Below are 13278 nucleotides of genomic sequence, written 5' to 3'. Positions count from 1 at the left end.
GCTGCCTGCCTGTGAGCTGCCAGCAAAGAGCCTTCAGGAGGACAAAGTCTTTGCTCCCCACTGGCCCGGGCAGTGTGGCTCATTTGGACGTGTGGAAGAAAGTTTGACACCTTTTTGTTTCTCGAGGAGTGAATGTGGGAGCAAGGGGAGAGGAAAGGTGAGGCAGGAAATCTGGCTCCTTTTAAAGGTGCTTTGATAATCTCCTGCACAAAAAGCAAAAGCCCTCAGGTTTCTCACATTGTAACATGGAACATGGGCTGCTTGAGACCTACAGTTATAGCTCAGTTACCAGGAGTGAAACGCTTTACTTGCCTCAGGGGACACGTGAAAGGAGAGCTGCCCCCAGTGCACTGCTAGAAGCCATGCCAGCAGTTCAAATAATTTTTTTCCAAAATTTTATGATCTGATGCTTGGATTACATTTGTTTAGCTGTAGAGGTGTGAGGTCTGAAAAATTTGTCAGAGGAAAGAATAGCCCCAACTCCAGACATGTGTGCACTTGGAGTTCAGCTGCAACCAGGACACTGTGGAGATCCTTGAGGAGGGATGAAGTCACAGGATGTCTTGTCTGAGACTTGAAGTGCAGGAGAGGAGAGACACATCTGGTGGCAGAGAGTGGGAGAAGTGGCTGTGAGCCAGCTGGGGTGAATCCAGAACCAGGTGAAGCCACCTAAGGCTCACCTGGACATGTCCCACTGTGCAGTGGGTGTGTTCCACCTCAGCCAGACATCCTGAGGAGCAGAAGGGGCTGGACATGAAACATTACTGCCTCAGTCACCTGCACTGCTATGAAAAGAAAGACCTTCACTTCCAAATATAATTTCATTAAGCTCTGGCAGCACACAGGGGCAGAGAAGTTGACACGACAGCTTGGACAAGTCTTTGGGAATCCACCCTCAAAGTCCCAATTAAGGGTTAAATGGCAAGGCAATGACCCCCATCTTATATCCCTCTTTGCATCACAGAGCCTCCTATTCCAAAGAAATCTTTTCTCACTTATCCCTCCCTGACTGTCTTTTTTCTTCGTCATTTCCTCACTCCAAAATCCCCTTTTTTCCCCATCATCAGCTTTCCCAGAACAGGTCCTTCTGCCAGCCCAGGATACTCTGACCCTCCATCATCTCCCCAATCATCCACTGACATCCAACATCTGCCCACTGTGACAAACCAAATCCACACCTACACACACACACGCACACGTGCACTTCAGGGTTTGGAGATACCTGGGTATGAGCTGCACCTTTCAAAACCCAGTGGAAAAAATCTTGGGGGCAGAAAATGAAGACAAATGTAAGAAAAAAAGTGGACATATGGTGGCCCTAATAGAGAGTGATAAAGTCCTCTGATAGGGCTGGAATGACTCCCACTTAATTACCAGAGCCTTGGACCAGACTCCAAAGCAGCTCCCTCTCCAAAGCTGAGATAAATCCCTGGCTCCTATTTCCTGCTCTTGTGCTCAGACTGCTCAACAGGGCCCATCCTCCTGCTTTTATTTATATTAGGGAGTCACTCATTCATAATTCATCTGGGACTGAAGCTCACTTCCCGTGTCAGGATACAGATCGTTTATAAAGCGATAAGGGACTATATTAACATTAGTACCCCATGTTTGGAGATGCTCACATTCTCTCTTTCTCAAGATGTTTATCACCAATAAACACAGCAGAAAATCTGACTTCATTGACCTTTGCTTCACAGATAATTGTCTTTCACACTGTACATAAAATGTGACTTTTATTTAATGTAGTGCTGTGCTGGGTCCAGTGGAGTTCAGCACGTAACACTGCAGACAACAGAAGCTGTAGGTGCTCAGAATGTTTGAAAATATTCGTCTTACAAACCTAATTAGGGGTGTTAATTGTCACATGTGCCATTAGTATATTTTTACTTGATCACCAGGAATTTCCCCTACCACCCCAAACCCAAATTCATTTGTTTTCATTTGAAGAGCTACAAAACATATAATTAGCAGGCACATGACAAGTCTTCATGATGGATTAACGGCATTTCACAGCTGAAAAAAGACCTGTAGACAAAAGGCCAATGTTAACAGATATTCACTCAGTGAGCTCAAAATTTCCACCCCATCTCTAATTGTGCTGACATCGTTTTTGCACACTGCATTTATGGAAAGGAGTAAGAAGCGTTCATCTTTTATCTTTGAAATATATTTAAATGCCTTGTCCTCTCCATGACCTGTAAAAAAAAAAAAAAGTGCCTTTATATACTAGGCAGGTAAATATCAAAACAATTTTTCATGTAAGATTGAAAGAACTAGTACAGGTGCCAGCAGCAAAGACTGGGCAAGGATAGGAAGTGCCCTGGGGACATCCTTTGGTTCCTATTTTTAGGAGTCTCATTTGCAGGTGACACGTTTGACTCTACCAACTGACAGTGAAGGGTGGAGAGGAAATTCAAACAGCATTGGGTGCATTCACAGTGAACAGCACTGATGGGTCAGGGGCTCAGTGGCTCAGTGGTTCAGTGGTCAGGGGCTCAGTGGGTCAGCCCTGTACACAGCAACACTGCGGGGCTCCTCCTGTGCTGGGCTAACAGAATAAGGCACACGGGGTGACTCCATCTCAGCCCTGATGCTCATGACCCGTTACCTTGGAAATAACAGCAAGACTTGGGTGCCCGGCTCTGCAAGCTTGAAGGAATGTGATTTCCAGTAAGTGGTAAGCACTCACCACTAAAAATAGAGGCACTGAAAATCACTGATGACTTTTGATAGTCTTGGCCAAAATCAACTATTTTTAGCCCATCTGTTCCCTCTGAGCTCAGTGCACTCAGGAAGAATGTATATTTTGGGGGAAGGGGAGGAGGCAGAGGTTCTTATCACTTTCATGAGAGTGAAAGTTGAAACACTTTCATATCAAGAGTACTAAAAAATGACAGAATCACTTAATTTCTTTAAATGGATTTGAGAATGTTGCCAAGTTTTGGGAGCAATTAAATTTAATGCAGGATAAGATGGCAGGGATGAAGGATAATTATATGCTCTCAAAAGCTTGGTCTTTTTGTAAATGAAATGGCCTTAGGGAGTTTTCCAGAAAAGTTTGGGCTCAGCCTTTTAGTTCCAGCAAAGCCAATTGCCAGTTGTGGCTCTACACTAGGTGTATGTGACATGATTTTTAATGAATTCCCTCTCAGATTCCCATTCAACTGCCCAGCAAACTTGACAATAGCTTGTTTTTTCTTTGGCAGTTTTGTGCAATCAGACCTTGCCTGATGTGTTCACTTCCCCACAAGCAAGCAAATAATTCAATATATTGGACACTGGGAAATTTATCTGACAGGAAAACACTGGAAGCTTTTGAGGTGATAGTGTAACAAATGCATCAATGGGAGCACTAATTATAGGCCCTGCTAACGAGCCCAGGCCTGTGAGGGGTTTGATAACTCCTGAGAAGGGCTCAGTGCCACCATTCCCTTTGCTGAAAGTCAAGAGAATTAATTAGTTCTGAAGAGACAGGAACTGATGTGTTGGGCACATCAGTGAGAGTGTGTCCAGACAGCATCTCGTGGCAGTCTGAGAAAGGAATATTTAAGAAGATTAGAGGCTCTGCCACAAGGCTCTCTCCTTCAGAATTTGAGCACTGACTCATTTTCTTCTGAAGTTGTTTGTGGCTGTTAGATGAAATTATTAATTTATTACTCTCCACAATGTTAGATGTTCTATTCATGAAAACTTTTTTCACTTTTCAGAAATGGTGTAAACCCATTAGTACTGATTCTCCAAGATCAGTTGTTTAAGCAACTGGGGGAGGTGCTACAATATTCTCTGTGTGATGCTCATTACTGTCCTGATTGGAAAGCCTCACTTAGCCAGACACGTAACAGAGACAAGACATGATTTAGGCAGTTTATTCAATATATCTGATAGTTAATCTGAACAAATTCCCAGCCATGGAAATTTTAGGAGGGGATGGATTATTATAAAGGTCATGAATGATTAAAACATCATAAGAATGAAGGATTAGCCATTAAAAATGAGTAAATCCCTTGGATCACTCATCTGATGTTTGCTATCCACTCTTGCAGGTTGCAGTCTGACAGGTTAAAAAACACAACCTTAGGCCAGATACCAACTCATTGATTCTAAGAGAAGGAAAGCATATTTATGAGCAACTTGTCCAAACATGTGAATTTTTTTTCCATTTTTTTATTTTATCTTTGTTCCATTTACATCTTTTATTTAATAAATCTGTTTTGTGTTATTTTGGCAACACTGTCTCCATGTAAAACAGATTTGATTTGCAACTAGCTACAAAAATATTTCCCAAGCACATTCCAACCAGCTGCAAGGATGATAATCTTACAGACATTTTTTCTTTTTATGGGTTAATTATATTTATTTTTAGTTGAATTGCTAGGCTTATCCTTGGGAGCCTGTTGGATCCTGAAGATGCTTGCATTTGCTGTTGGGAATATGGCACAAACAGTAGCACTGGATAACATTTATCAAGGCTGTAATAGCTTTGTTGTTGGGGAAGAGCTGGGAATGTCATTTTCCCAACCCCACCTACAGATTTCAGGACCTAACAAGCTCTGGAACAAATCTTGCATTTCAGTTTTGTGAAAATGATTTTATCTATTGCTGGAAACCCCTCCAGCACTTTAGAATAAAAAGAGGGGGGGAAAAAAAAGAAATAAATATGGTTTTATCTGATACATGCATTTGTTTCTCCAAACATGGCTGAGCATAAATCATCCTGACTGGTCCATGGCATTGCCCAACACTGTATCTGTGCCCCTACAGTGCCACAGAGCTGCTGTGGCCCTGCCACCCTCAGCCAGGACAGAAGCAGCTTGTATAAATCAGTTGTCCATGTGAGCCGGGCTGCTCCAGGGAGATGTTCTAGTGTCTCAGTCCAGCTGGAGAATCCTTCCTCAAGGACATGGATGGTGGCAATGGATCCTGATCAATGCAGCTGGAAGTGTCTCCTGTGATGGCAGTGCTGGATGGGGCCTTTGTGGCACTGTAATGTGGGTGACAGAAAACAGTTAATGGGAATTCCACCTCTCATGATTAAAGGCACCACGTTCTTTTCCGTAGGAAACACTTAACTTCAGATTGTGTAATTGCAATTTCCTCTCTAGTATTCTGCTCTCTTTGATCATTTCCTATCCCCCTTTCTTGAGAGGAGATTCTGAACGTTGTTAAGCAGCTTTTGTTGCAGATATTTACATTCAGTAACTGATGCCCAGTGCAGAGACTGCTAATGGCACATTCAGGAAGAAATACATGAAGTGTGAGGTACAGTGAGGCTTATTTTAATCTTATGTGTTCACAGCTAAAATTGACTTCATATTTTCAAAGATTTTGATGAATAGTGCCGCATTTGAGAAAACAGAAAACTAAATAAAGCTCGAGTAAAGATTTCCTGATTAAGTATTTTTCACAGGAACTAAACCTGAAATCAAAGCTGGCTCCAGAGATGTGCTCATCATGCCAGTAGCATGTTGCAGGTGAGGCTTCCTGTTTGCTCATTGTTTATGATTGTAGTGCTTTGAGAACCTAATAATAGCAACAGCTTGATGTTTTAATATCTCATAGATATCCCATCCCTGAGCCAGTCTCTGTGACTGGAGAGCTCCAGAGGCAGATGTGGTTCTCATCCCTGTGCCTCGAGTGCAGCAAAGTGTGTGAATCAAAAGTGTTTGTACTCATTGCCTGGAGGGGTTCTGTGCATTTATATTGGCCTAAGTCACACCAGAATCCTGTTCCCTAAACCTTGAAAACAAATACTTTGGCTTCAGGAAAGAAAATGGATCCACAACAAATGGTGTAGCATTGCTTAATGGTTTCCTCACAAATGCCTGTCTCTGCTTTGGAGCTGTGAAAACAGACGTGGAGACTTCTCTCGTTTCAGTCTCAGGAGGAAGCTGACAGGTGCAGAGAGGGAGCTGGTCTGGATAATAAAACCAGAGGTTCAAGCAGTGCTAAAAAAGGCTTTCTGCACACTGAGCTCAGCTGAGGATTGTCTGAGTGTCTCACTGCCATGAGAAGAGAGTCCTGCACTGCTGGAGTGTGCAGGGCTCACGTGTGCTCAGCTCCCTGCAAAAGGTGGAGAACAGGGAAAGAAGGCAGGTTCTCCACCTGTGACTCCCCAAGATCACAGGGACACAGAAGAAGTGAGATCAGAAGATGATATTATTGGTTCATTGAAAAGTCTAACAGAGCTAAACAGACTCGATCCAACAACCTTAAAAATCCATGCATCCCCTCTTGCTCCAGCAGAGTGGCAGAGCTGAAAGGGAGTGTATAAAGTAATAACCCTTCTTTTCCTCTTCAACGAGACCACCTAGATCCCTCTTCACAATTTGTCTAGCCTGCTCCTGGAGACAGCAGCCTGCACAGTCTGCAGCTGTGCTTCCCAACCCTAACCCCTGGGAAGCCTTTTCTGATGTTTTGCCTAAAACTCTCCAGCTTTAGTTTAAGCCTCTTGCTTTTTGCCCAATGCACTTGGGTGCAGAGGAAGGCTTTATTTGTAAAATACTTCATAAATCGACAGGAGGTAAGATGGAGTTTTTCTGCTTCCATTGTTACTTATTTACTTTTAACCAGAAATTTGGAGGATTTATTAACTTCCTCAGAGTGACTCAAATAAACCATACAGAAGAGCAATAGGTTTCTATAGAATGCTTCAGGGAAAAGTAGTTTCATGCACTACTTAAACCTGGTGTGCTGAAGTCATGGGAAGTTTTGCCATGGAGTAAAACAGAGCCTGGATTTCAGCCAGTGAGTGGCAGATTTCATATTCATGTATTTGTGAGGCTCCACTGGCTCATCCATCCTGAGAGAGACTCAGTGTCTTCCAGGTAAATACACATAAAAATGTGGAGCCTTCAGTAGGTCTCACTGAGCTGTGGCCCCTTCACCTCCCTCCAGGGCAGAGACCAGAGATCTCCTCAAAGCAGGCTTATTTGGGGCTTGATTGATTTGCCTGATCTTCACTTTAAATAGAGAAGAGCTGAGAGTGTAACTCCCTTACAATGAGAACACAAGCTTGGAAGAACAAATGAAGAAATACAGATTGTGGAAGAGGTGAAGACTCATGGCAGAGCACCAAAAGCCTCAGCCCCATCCATCCTTCACCCCAGGCACAGACCAAAAGCCCATCAGTCACAGCAGTTTATTCCTGTCAAATGATTCCTGCTCCCAGCAGGAACCACGGGACCAGCACCAAGCAGAGGAGGTTTGAATCATCGGAGCTTATCACACAGAGGTTTCAGAAAGTTCACATTACAGATCCCCAATGCATTTTACAGCTTACTTGAAGGAAAAAGACTGAAATATCCAATATATCTCCCATAGCCTGACAACCCAGTAAACACTCCAGCAGGATAACCATGATTCTTAGAACAATGGAAACATTTTAGTTAGAAACTGTAGAAGTTACAAGGCAAAGATTTATGTGCTGTGGGGCAAATAAATATTCAGTTCCCATTAATGTTAATGGGAGTTAAGTGGCTAATTCCCCACACATTATGCTGAAGATTTACTTCTTTGTGTTTTATGGAATAAATGAATTTATAGTCTTCCTGGAGGTTAGACCTGAGAAAAACAAAGAGCTCAGAGTTTACTCCATTTTTATGAGGTCATTTTTTTTAAAGCAGGTTTATTCCCTGAACAGAAGGAAAGGTTAGAAGAGCACCAAGTTAAAGCAATCCCCTCCACGGGATGCCAGGGAGATTTGTGGCAGGCATTTAATCCAAACTCACAGACGGAGAGACACGCAAAGATCCATATAAAATGTCTTAATAACAGAAGCCGGAAATTTGTAACAATAATAAAGGCTGACATTTATACAGAGCCTTTCATCCACACATCTACAGCCCGGATTTTGCATTCAAAGGCACTCACAAAATTCTGCTGCAAACCACATGTGATTTCACACTAAGAGGGCAAAATTCATCAAACAGGCTGACTTTGACACTGGTGACACAGACAACATTGGGGCGGCTGTTTAATGCCCCAGGAAGGTACTTCAGCATGTTTCCATTTTGAAGCTTAGAGTATTCTCATTAAATTAAATTGATTTTTTCATGTGGTATAGACAGAAATGAGCACCCGTACCTTGATGAACTCATACCTATGCCAGCACTTAACAGTCCCTCCCTGCATCTCCATGAAAAAATCCCACAGCATTTGTTCTCTTTTTCTAATGCTCCAGCCTCTAAGATGACCCCATATATTTTCATTTCAGGCTAAAATCCATTTAAAGCCAATGCTGTGAACAAGTTAAAAGTCACAAGGATCCTTTGCCCAAGATGTGAACAGTATGTCACAGTGTCTGTGCTCAGAGACAACCAAACATTCATTCCAAACAAGCACATTTTTCTCTTCCTCTGTTAAGGGCTGCTACACATTTGTGCCGAAACTGAGATTAGAGATTATGTATGAGACAATTACACATTTGTTTCCCTTTTGCCTGATCTGAAAAAGAACAGCTTCAGAAAGAGGGAGAGAAAAAATCAGGGCAGTGTTTTCAGTAGGGCACAGTAATCTGCCACAGATAAGCAGCAGTCTTTTTTCCTTACTCAAATGTTAAGCTTTCCCAGGAAAATAATATTTTCCCCTGACTGGTCATTCACTCATCTATAAGTCCATGCAAACAATTTCTTTTCATTAGCAGCTTCATTTTGGTCAGACTTTGCTTTTGTATTGCGTATATTGGTTTGGGTTTTTTCCCTTTTGGCAGCCTCTCCCAAGACCTTTGACAGTGAGTCCACACACACATCTTTCATTAGGATCAAGCTCTCTTAGATCATTTGTTATTTATCAAGACAAGAGCTGAGGAGGTAGAGCAGGATCCCATGGACTGGGCACCATGCACCAGGCTCTCCCAGCACGCTGGTGCCAAGGCCAGGCTCTCTGTCCCATTTTCTGGGAGTGCACAGAGGACAGCAGCAAGCACAAGGGACTGGATGCTTCCTGTCCTACCCAGGACACTGCTGCTCTTTGGGGGCTTTTCAGTGCTCAGTGACAGCCTCCTGATGAGGCTGAATGCAAACCCAAGTCAGTCTCTCTCTTCCATCTCCTCTGAAAGCCATGCAGGGAGCCTAAATTCCATCTCATACGGAGAGGACTTCCCACAGCAAGAACAGATCCTGGAGGGAAAGAAGGCAGCAGAGACAAAGCAGGGCTGGAATGTGATTTCCTTGCATATTTGAAATGTTATTTACTATCTAGTAATGCTGTTTTATAGCACCCTGCATTTTGTTTTCAAACATTTCTATTAGCACTCACTGTATATCAGTCACTATCTGATTAGAGAAGTTTTCACAATGGTTTCCGGGCAGCTTTAAAAAGCTGCCAAAGAATTCAGTGCAGCAGAGGTTTGAACTTAATTTCTGTTTCCAAAAAGGCTGAAGAACAAACAATAATGAAGGAAAAAATGGACTTCAATGACCTTTGTGAATTCAGTAAGGCCCAAATAATGAAAAAAAAAAATGACCTTTTAGGGGTTGTAGAGTTCAGACAACCTGCTCACAACTCTCTGCCAGGGAATCATGAAATCTATAGCCCCTCTGGCTTCTTTATTAATTCTTGATGAAGAGCAATAAATAAATGTCCTGTCATTACCAAAAAAGCACGCATAAGACACAGAACAAATATTAATTGTACTCAAAGTAGTCCAGTCAGATGGTACATGTGCATCCTAGAGAGATGATAGACAGGTAAAGAACAAAATATCTTCATTTAAAGGAGACAACTGACTCAGCCCATTTGTTTTTGCTGGCCACACGAGAAGAGCATTGCGCCTGTATAGATTACTTTTACATTCTCTGCTTCTCCTCAGGGACAATACCTTGTCTTTTTAAGCCATTTAGTTGTGTTGATAATTTTTATTCTTTACACTAGGCTGTTAGCCAAGGCAAATGTTTGTGTTGTTTTAAAAACTTGAAGTGTATCACTGTGGGAAACTTAAAATATACAGATAACTTCAGAAAGCATTTTTGAAAAAAATTGTGATAATATCCCATGTTATTTCACTTTCCTTCTGTTAGCTTTACTTGTAGCAGTGTTCAGTGCCTTCACTGCCTGTTTTTCTCTCCTCCTCCCTTCCCATTCCAAATATATGAAAATACTGATATGGTGATAATTGAACCAAACCGTCAACATTTCTGTAGCGACAAAAGTTACAGAAAAAATCAAAACCATGAAACCAAGTGTTATTTTTGTCTTTGAAAGAATGTGTGAGATATGCAGCTGAAATAAATAAAGCCTTAGAAATGTCTGTTTATTCAACATTAGGACTAACAGTGCTCAAAACAGCAATGGAAGGACAGGAAAAACTTAATTGAAAAAGACAAAATTAAATAAAACACAGACTCTGAGTTCACATCGAGAACATTGGTCTTAGTCAAATGCTACCAGTGCTCTGCTGGGGCTGCTGAGCACACAGGGGCTCAAATTGAAAAGATTACAATTTTGTCTTGTGAAGGCTGCTCAGACTGAGTAAAACAAAATGAGATAGATGAAAAGATTCAAGGACTGCTCAGCACCCACTGAGAAGCTCGGGGGGAGGAGTAGAGTGAGGAGGATGGTGTCAGGGATGAAAGCAGAGGAGGATCTTCTGCCTTGGGGTTAATTTCTGCTGCCTGCCCTGTCCTGGAAGTGGATCCTGGAAGGAACCTCCAGCCAGCAGGATACAGCTCACTGTGAAAGCAGATATTGATGAAGGGTGAACCTGCTTGCAGAACCTGGGGGGCAGATCTGAACCAGCTTCACCCTGAGCTCCAGCATGAGGAACCACTCAGGCACCCCCTGCCAGACCTGGATGACTGGACCAGAGCATATGGCCCCAGGCTGAGCAGGGGCAGGTTTAGATAAGTCATTAGGGAAAATATCTTCACTGGAAGGGTGGTCAGGCATTGGGACCAGCTGCCCAGGGAAGTGGTGCAGTCACCATCCCTAGAAATGTTGGATGTAGCACTTGGGACTGTGGTATAGTGGTGAACAAGATGCTGCTGGCTCAGCAGTTGGACTCAGTGGTCTTAGAGGTCTTTGAGGTATTTTCCAAGCTATTGATTCTCTGATTGTGTGCTTCTGCCTCTGTTTTCATGGTGAGGGCGTTGTTGTGTGTTTAGACAAGCCAGGGGCTGTCCTGTCACATGAAAGAACTATTCATGTGCCTGTTAATCAGGTGGTGAGTAAGCCCCCAAGGCCCTGGAGCTAATGGTGGTCCCATGTCAACCCAAATCTCTCCACCAGCTTGTCCTCACAAGTCACCATAACCTCAGCCCTACTTCCCTTTTCCAAGACACACACGGAGGCACAAGTCCCCACAGGTTTGTTGTTTTAGGGATAGATGACATTGAAGTGGGATGGAGTTGTGTAATGCAGCTTTACTAAGCATGTGCTTTCTATTTGTCACTGCTTAAGCTGTGCTTTCATACACCCAGCCCAGGAGTCCTGCTGAAATCTGCAAAACATTTCCAGCAGTGCACATGAAGGTCCCAAACCCTCCGCAGGCTGGGAGAGCATCTGGCTGGGGAGGCTGTGCTGGGAAGAAGTCATTTTGATGGAATTAAAGGAAATAGTAATCAGGGTTGTAGTGAGAGCTCTCTTCCTCCCGTTAATGTATTTTGTGGAACAAAGCACAGGAAGCTCTAACAGAAAGCTCCTCTGTGCTCCAGAGGCTCACGGCGCCCGGCATCCTTCGGCTTAGCACAAATCCCCTTTGACTGGGGGCAAAGCAGAGATCCTTCCTCAGCAGCACACAATCCTGGCCATGCCCCATTCCATCCCCCTTTGCCCACTCCAGGGATGCTTTTCCTCTTCCGTGCATCTCCTTGAACAGATGATCTGTTGGCGGAATAAAAAGAGAAATGTCAGCTTTACCTCCTTTTCAGTGAATTCCATTGCTCCAGCTCTCCTGCTGTCTGTAAGGGTGCTTGGAGTTTGTTTTTCAGCAATAAGCATTCCCTAACCAAGGTCACACACACTAAGTGCCAGCAACCAGAAACTTTAAATTTCTTGCTGAAATAACTGTGCAAATATCTTTTTCACAATCATCTGCTTGTTGTCTTTCATGTGTTTGCTAATGAGTTTTACCTCCTGTGGAAACTCAATGGGCTCTAGCTGCACAGTTTTCCAGGATTTGAAGAATGTATCAGTTTTGCTGGAAGGGGAGCTGGTGTTTGTTTTTCTGTGGTGAATTTTGTTTTTATTGCTCTAACTGCAGCTTCACAAAATGAAATGTCTGTCAAAACAAATCAGGAGTAGGAATGCTCCAGACTTACATTTTTGGCACCGTTCTGCAACATCAAGTGTTCATTGTCTCAACTCTTAAATGCTGAACATGGTTAAAATGAACTTCAAGATCAAGACTGAGTAGATGTCCCATTAATTATATTTCAATGTGTAGCAAGCTTCCAAAGTGGAACCCGGGGCCATACGGAGCTTTTCTGATGCCAAAGCCTGAGGGCTTCTCCAGCTCTGCTCTTGCTGCTTTAGTCACTCTCCACACATTCCATCCCCACAACTCACTAAGAGCAGAGGGGGCTGGAGGAATCCCAGTTTTGCAAACATGTGCCACATTAATCATATTCTCAGTGCCAGTGCTCACAGCACTTACGCTGGGAAGGAAAACACTCGTTACCATGGGGTTTTAGGTGTGCAGTGCAAGCATGAGGAATATTTGCAGGTCCCAACAAATGCTCTCGAAGCACCACAGTGCAGTGAACTGAAATATCTTGGATTGTGATCTAATAATAAAAGCAGGGAAGTGAAAACAGAACAGTGTTTTGTCTTTGAAAATGAAGTTATGTCAACTTTTAATTGAGCACAAGCAATTGGTGTGCATAAGAGTTGGTCTGGTACATGTGTCCTTGAACACATCCTCCTCAGCACAGCTCGTGTTTTGGGGCTAGAGCCTGCATTGGACGTGATCTCTGTCATAATGCCAAATATTCTGAGTGCAGAAAGTCTTCAGGTAATTAGTAAAGAAATGCTGAAATGAGTGAAACTTTAAGATGAATAGCATTGTCATGATATTAGGGTTCAATGCTGATAATGCTGAAAGCTGGCTATATTTATGATGTTACTTATTAATAATTAATTTCCTAGTGCATAATAATAATAATAATAGTAATTATATCAATCAAATATCACCCATGAGCTACTAGCTGTGAAAAGCCATGTGTGCCTAGTCTTGTGTGCCTCAGGACAGCCCATACAAATTTTAATATGCAATTTCTGTGTCCACAGCTGAACAGGTGCCTTCAGAGAAATGTTGGTAAATACTTACCTAAACAAAAAATAAAT

At 42.8% G+C, this 13278-nt stretch overlaps 2 long non-coding RNA genes across 3 annotated transcripts in view; one reads left to right on the top strand and one right to left on the bottom strand.

Moving 5' to 3' along the window:
- Positions 1 to 13278, top strand: part of LOC116184343 (uncharacterized) — a 73266-nt gene that overhangs the window by 37232 nt on the left and 22756 nt on the right. The gene's annotated exons all lie outside the window — the stretch shown is intronic.
- The window catches only part of LOC146765740 (uncharacterized), a 16191-nt gene continuing 8942 nt past the window's right edge, over positions 6030 to 13278 (bottom strand). The window contains exon 3 of the long non-coding RNA XR_014949697.1: positions 6030 to 11817. This is a non-coding gene — a long non-coding RNA (uncharacterized LOC146765740). The remainder of the gene's footprint in view (positions 11818 to 13278) is intronic.

The sequence above is a fragment of the Lonchura striata genome, chromosome 20, assembly GCF_050655825.1.
Source record: "Lonchura striata isolate lonStrDom1 chromosome 20, ASM5065582v1, whole genome shotgun sequence".
In the NCBI taxonomy this organism is placed as follows: domain Eukaryota; kingdom Metazoa; phylum Chordata; class Aves; order Passeriformes; family Estrildidae; genus Lonchura; species Lonchura striata.
This window is presented reverse-complemented; position numbering and strand designations above follow the sequence as displayed.